At 40.4% G+C, this 6,881-nt stretch overlaps 1 long non-coding RNA gene across 1 annotated transcript; it reads right to left on the minus strand.

Annotated features, from left to right (window-relative positions):
• Positions 1–510: 510 nt before the first annotated feature.
• Positions 511–6,368, minus strand: LOC137018954 (uncharacterized). Its single transcript, XR_010894953.1, has 3 exons — positions 6,285–6,368; positions 4,779–4,916; positions 511–4,206 (listed from the first exon to the last, which is right to left on the minus strand). It is a non-coding gene; the product is annotated as an uncharacterized lncRNA (long non-coding RNA).
• Between the last annotated feature and the right edge of the window lie 513 nt (positions 6,369–6,881).

A 6,881-nucleotide genomic window follows, 5' to 3' on the forward strand; every position in this document is an offset into this window, starting at 1 on the left:
TGTAAATCAGTAACACCCTAGCAACCTCCTATAATACCCTAGCAACAGCAAAGTACTGCCCTAGCAACCACTCTCAACCCCCTACAACATAGTAAGGCATCCAGCAACCACCCATAAGTCTCTAGCAACAGCATAGTAATGCCCTAAAAAAAACATAATATTCTAGCAACCACCCACAACACCATAGCAAAATCATAGTAATGTACGGTGGCCGAGAGAGCTCAACGCGTTGCAAATAAAGAAAACGTGGAGTTTGCAGCGCGTGTGTTGTCAAACTGATGAAGATGTTTTCTTCATTTGCAGCGCGTTGAGCTCTCTCGGCCACCGTAGTAATGCCCTAGCAGCCACTCACAACCTCTAGCAACAGCAGGGTAATGCCCTAGCAACCACTCTCAACCCCCTAGCAACAGCATAGTAACACATTCAATTCAATTCAATTCAAATTTATTTGTATAGCGCTTTTCACGATACATATCATTTCAAAGCAGCTTTACAGAAAATGGATGTCAACATTACAATTTAAAGAATGTAGTTAGCAAATAATATACTTTAGGTAATATTACAATCACTGTAAGCAGTTTAACTGAAGGTAGAAGTAATGAGCTCCTGGAAAATGAATTACATTAACAATAAATAAGGATATAGAGATTGTGCAATGTGAATGTTGATCTAGATGATTGCGTCTCCTGAAGTCCTTGCAGGAGCTGGCGCCGTCTCTTCACAGGTGATGGTCATCTGAGGTCTTCTTAAGAGGCTGGATCCAAACTGAAGCTGATGTACTCTCTAGTCACCTCAGGGCGGGTGTCCCGAGGCAAAACAGAAAAGCAAAAGGAGAATAATTAGCGTAGCTGCTGTTCATAACTTTAAGCAGAGATAGTGATGTGCAGTTGATCTGGTATGAGATGCGTTATGTGAACGCTTGGCTAAAGAGATGCGTCTTTAATCTAGATTTGAACTGGGTGAGCGAGTCTGAGCCCCGAACATTATCAGGAAGGCTATTCCAGAGTTCCGGAGCCAAATGTGCAAACGCTCTCCCTCCTTTAGTGGACTTAGATATCCTAGGTACAACCAGAAGTCCAGAGTTTTGTGATCTTAAGGAGCATGAAGGATTGTAGGGTGATAGAAGATCGGTTAAGTACACAGGAGCTAAACCATTTAGAGCCTTATAGGTCATTAGCAATACTTTATAATCGATACGGAACTTAATGGGTAACCAGTGTAGAGATGATAAGATTGGTGTTATGTGATCATATTTCCTTTACCTGGTAAGAACTCTAGCAGCTGCATTTTGTACTAATTGTAGCTTGTTTATTGAGGAAGCAGGACAACCAGCTAATAATGCATTACAGTAATCTAGTCGAGACGTCATGAAAGCATGAACTAACTTTTCTGCATCAGAAAGAGATAACATATTCCATATTTTAGCAATGTTTCTGAGGTGAAAGAAGGCTGTTTTTGTAACATATGAAATATGATTTTCAAAGGACAAGTTGCTGTCTAATATAACACCCAGGTCTTTAACTGTCGAGGATGGAGTAACAGTACATCCTTCTAAATGCAGATTGTAGTCTGAGAGATTCTGTGTACAGGTTTTTGGCCCAATAATTAATACTTCAGTCTTATCTGAATTTAATAGAAGAAAATTACTAGTCATCCAATGTTTTACTTCTTTAACACACTCTGTCAGTTTGGATAATTTAGAGATTTCATCTGGTCGTGATGAAATATATAACTGAGTATCATCAGCATAGCAGTGGAAACTAATTCCATGTTTTCTTATAATATTGCCGAGTGGCAGCATGTAGATTGAAAATAGCAGAGGGCCTAACACCGATCCTTGCGGCACTCCATAGTTTACTATCGTGATCTTAGATTTTTCCCCGTTTATATAAACAAAATTGTGACGGTCTGATAGGTATGACTTAAACCATGCACCGTAATGCCTGTCCCTGAATACCAGTGTAATTTTGTAGTCGATCTAGGAGTATTTTATGATCTATAGTGTCGAACGCAGCACTGAGATCAAGTAACACTAGTATTGAGACACAGCCTTGGTCAGAAGCTAGAAGCAAGTCGTTTGTAATTTTAACGCGCGCAGTTTCTGTGCTATGATGAGACCTGAATCCTGACTGAAATTTTTCATAGATAGAGTTTTTTTGCAAGAAGGAGCACAATTGGACCGACACCACTTTTTCTAGTATTTTAGACATAAATGGAAGATTTGAAATGGGTCTGTAATTTGCTAATACGTTTGGATCTAATTGTGGTTTCTTAATGAGAGGCTTAATAACTGCTAGCTTGAACGCAGTTCAACACATCCATAACTCTCCAGCAACAGCATAGTAAAGCCCTAGCAACCACTCTCAACCCCCTAGCAACAGCATAGTAATGCATCCAGCAACCACTCATAAGTCTCCAGCAACAGCATAGTAATGCCCTGGCAACCACTCTCAACCCCCTAGCAACAGCATAGTAATACCCTAGCAACCACTCTCAACCCCCTAGCAACAGCATAGCAACGCATCCAGCAACCACTCATAAGTCTCCAGCAACAGCATAGTAAAGCCCTAGCAACCACTCTCAAACCCCTAGCAACAGCATAGTAACACATCCATAACTCTCCAGCAACAGCATAGTAAGGCCCTAGCAACCCCTCTCAACCCCCTAGCAACAGCATAGTAACACATCCATAACTCTCCAGCAACAGCATAGTAAAGCCCTAGCAACCACTCTCAACCCCCTAGCAACAGCATAGTAATGCATCCAGCAACCACTCATAAATCTCTAGCAACAGCATAGCAATGCCCTAGCAACCACTCTCAACCCCCTAGCAACAGCATAGTAATGCCCTAGCAACCACTCTCAACCCCCTAGCAACAGCATAGCAATGCATCCAGCAACCATTCATAAATCTCTAGCAACAGCATAGCAATGCCCTAGCAACCACTCTCAACCCCCTAGCAACAGCATAGTAATGCCCTAGCAACCACTCTCAACCCCCTAGCAACAGCATAGTAATGCATCCAGCAACCACTCATAAATCTCTAGCAACAGCATAGTAATACTCTAACAACTTCCTAAAACACCCTAGAAACAACATAACATCCTAGCAACCACCCAGATCACCCTAGAAACAGCATAGTAATGCCCTAGCAACCAATCTCAACCCCCAGCAACAATATAGTAACGCATCCAGCAACCATTCTCAACCCCGTAGCAACAGCATAGTAACACATCCATAACTCTCTAGCAACAGCATAGTAATGCCTTAACAACCTCCTAAAACACCCTAGCAACAGCATAACATCCTAGCAACCACCCAGAATGCTGATGCAGCAGAAGCAATATTAAAGGTGCAGTGTTTTCTGAGAAACGCTTTTGAAAATTGAACACCCAAACAAACAATTTTGTGTCTACTAGTCCTGGCTGTGTGAATATGAGAAAAAACAAAGTTGATCAGAATGAAAACCAAAACACTCCTGTAGCCAATCAGCAGAAGGGGGCGTGTCCGCTCATGTTGTGGGAGGAGGGAGAGAGAGCAAGAGGGAGATATGTAGAAAGAGAGATGGCTGAGATATTACCAAAGAGAAAAAGATCAGAGTCAGAGGAATATAACTGGAAGAAGAAGCGTTACAGTCAGACAAGAGCTAGGATCTGCATTAATATTGGAAATGCTTCATTTCTGCTCGAGTAACATTGCTGTTTCACAGATCCAAGATATGCTGTTGTAGTTGTTGAATCACAGCTGATTCACTCGTACTCGTGAGCTGTCTGAAGCACCAGCTGTGGGGTTGCCTGTGTTTCATTGTGTGTTCACTATTTTGGGGGCGGAGCAATGAAGGGATGGGTGTTTGTTTCAGTGTCGATTTTCTCCGAAATTGCTTACTGCACCTTTAAATAATGTTTTTTGATCAAAAAAACTGTATTTTGCATTATTTTTGTAAAAAAAAAAAAAAAAAAAAAAATCCACGTTTACCTTAGAGCATCTCTTTTATTTTCCTGTCGATTTCCCCTTGTTCTTGACATCATGCGGCTCAATGGAGAATGTGACTGCATCTCCACGTCTCAGTAGATCTCTTCTGACTCACAGACGTCTCACTCATTTCCCTGTGAAGTCACAGCTGTGTGGGAAAATGTCCAGTCATCACTTCAGCACCTCACGGAAACATGGAGCTCAGCGTGAGACTGGAAGATCTTCATCTGATGCTGCAGGAGATGTGAAGTGAAGATACACACATCAACAACACAACCACATATTAGGAGTTTCAACAACATCAACTAAATCATCTCCACACACCGAACATGCCTCACACACACTCCTGATCTCCAGTTGTTGCTGATGGATGGATAGATAGATAGATGGATAGATGGATAGATGGATGGATGGATGGATGGATAGATAGATAGATAGATAGATAGATAGATAGATAGATAGATAGATAGATAGATAGATAGATAGATAGATAGATAGATAGATAGATAGATAGATAGATAGATAGATAGATAGATAGATAGATAGATAGATAGATAGATAGATGTGTTGTTATATATCCGTTTCAGAGAAACATTCACATGCACAAAGTGTTTCTCTGTCTTTAATGATGTTATGTTCTGTGCAGCTGGGCCAGGTGTGTGTATCTCTCTCTGTATGTATGTGTCTGTGTGTGTGTGTGTGTGTGTGTGTGTGTGTGTGTGTGTGTGTGTGTGTGTGTGTGTGTGTGTGTGTGTGTGTGTGTGTGTGTGTGTGTGTGTGTGTGTGTGTGTGTGTCTGTGTTTACACTTCTCGTAACTCTGGGATGGTTGCTATGGGAGCAGCTTATCTCTAAACCAGATCCATTTCCTTGTCCTTCCCTCCCTCCGGTCTGCTTCCTTTCCTCTCTGTTTTCAGAATTCCTTCTTTCCCTGCCAGCCCAGTCCTGAAAACACACACACACACACACACACACACACACACACACACACACACACACACACACACACACACACACACACACACACACACACACACACACACACACACACACACACACACACACACACACACACACACATGTTTGTTTTTGTGAATTGTGGGGACTTTCCATAGACTTCAATGCATTTTACACTGAACAAACTGTACATTCTATCCCCCTACCCTGCCCCTACCCCTAAACCTAACCCTCACAGGAAACTGTGCAAACTTTTACTTTTTCACAAAAACTCATTCTATATGATTTATAAACCCATTTACATTGTGGGGACCGCTGGCTGGTCCCCACGATGTAGGTGAACTCAGGTTTATATTACATCATGGGGACATTTGGTCCCCACAATGTAATATAAACAAAAGCACACACACACACACACACACACACACACACACACACACACACAATAAGCTGTCTATTGTTGTTGATTATTGTTATGAATTAATAATTTAAGAGATTAAAATTTGATTTATTAATGACTTAATTTATAAAGTTATAATAGATATAACAAATATAAAGCTTATTATTTAAATAAAGTTACAAATTGTTAAGAGTTCATAAGGTTGCGGTTAGTCATGAATTCAGACGCCGTTTCACAGAAGGTTTCAGACTGTCACCAGGAATTAATTCACATGCGACAAAAGAGTATTTTACACTGCCAAAAAAAAAAGAAAAAAAAAAGCCATAAGTGTAATGATGAGGAATATTAATCAGTCAGTCATAAGAGCTCGTTAATGACATCAAAAGACACACGTGCAGAAGAACCTTTGTGCTGCTTTAATGTTTCATTCTTTGATGCAACTTTAACACACAATAGCAATTAAAGTCGACGGCTCAGTATGTTGAACATCTGGCAGCAAGAACACACACACACACACACACACACACACACACACACACACACACACACACACACACACACACACACACACACACACACACATTCTGATACTTGTAATGTAAATTAATTAGATCTTTATAGCAGATACACAAAACTCATATAAATATCAATATCTTACAATAATATGACTCATTTAAATGCTTAGTTTTATGATCAGAGCTCTGTAGTTTTAAAACATTTAATGCAATGCAATACAATGATGATTGAGAGATGAAGAAATAACCCTGATGATCATGATTTTTATAATAAATGACATCTGGATAATCAAGTAAAGCTGCTTCAGTCCAGTTGAAATATTACCAACAATATCAAAGTTATTCTTACGTTTACTTGATAAAAATCAGCGCAGATTTGACAGCAGAAAGACACGAGAAGCTCGAGCTGAAGGACAGTTACACTAAAAGACTTTTACTTACAAACTACTGGATGATCAGACTAGTTCTTATTGCGTCTCTTCCACTAGTTATTCATAGGAGTTAAAGATCCTAGTTTCCTTATCCTGTAAAATCAATAAAGTGATCATAGCAACCGATACTTGTTTCACATAAACAGTTTTTTATTTCGATTCCCGTCACTAAGTTACCCAGAATTCCATCTGCTCTCAGAGCTCTTGATTGTTCAGCGTCAGAAATATGCAAACACTCTGAGGGAGTTTATGTGTAAACGGGACCGTGTGTGTTTGTGTGCACATGCTTGTGTTTTGGACTCAACAGGAACAGGAAAGAGATTATAAACATCCATTACTGCTCTGAGATGCCCTGAAACACACAATCGCTCTGAGAATAATTACACCTGAACGAGAGACACAGAGAGGAACATTTGTAAACCATTACCAGGCCATTTCCTCTGGTAATACAGGATGTGGCTGCAACAAATGTCCCATGATGCATTTGTAACATTAAACTTTGGTGTGTGTGAGTGAGTGAGAGGGCGGATAGAGCGTATAAACTAAATCAGAAACTCGTTTGCGTTTCCTCGGCTGGATTTTGGGAGCGTGTCAGCTGTGATGACTT

Source organism: Chanodichthys erythropterus, chromosome 1 (assembly GCF_024489055.1).
Source record: "Chanodichthys erythropterus isolate Z2021 chromosome 1, ASM2448905v1, whole genome shotgun sequence".
Classification (NCBI taxonomy): Eukaryota; Metazoa; Chordata; class Actinopteri; order Cypriniformes; family Xenocyprididae; genus Chanodichthys; species Chanodichthys erythropterus.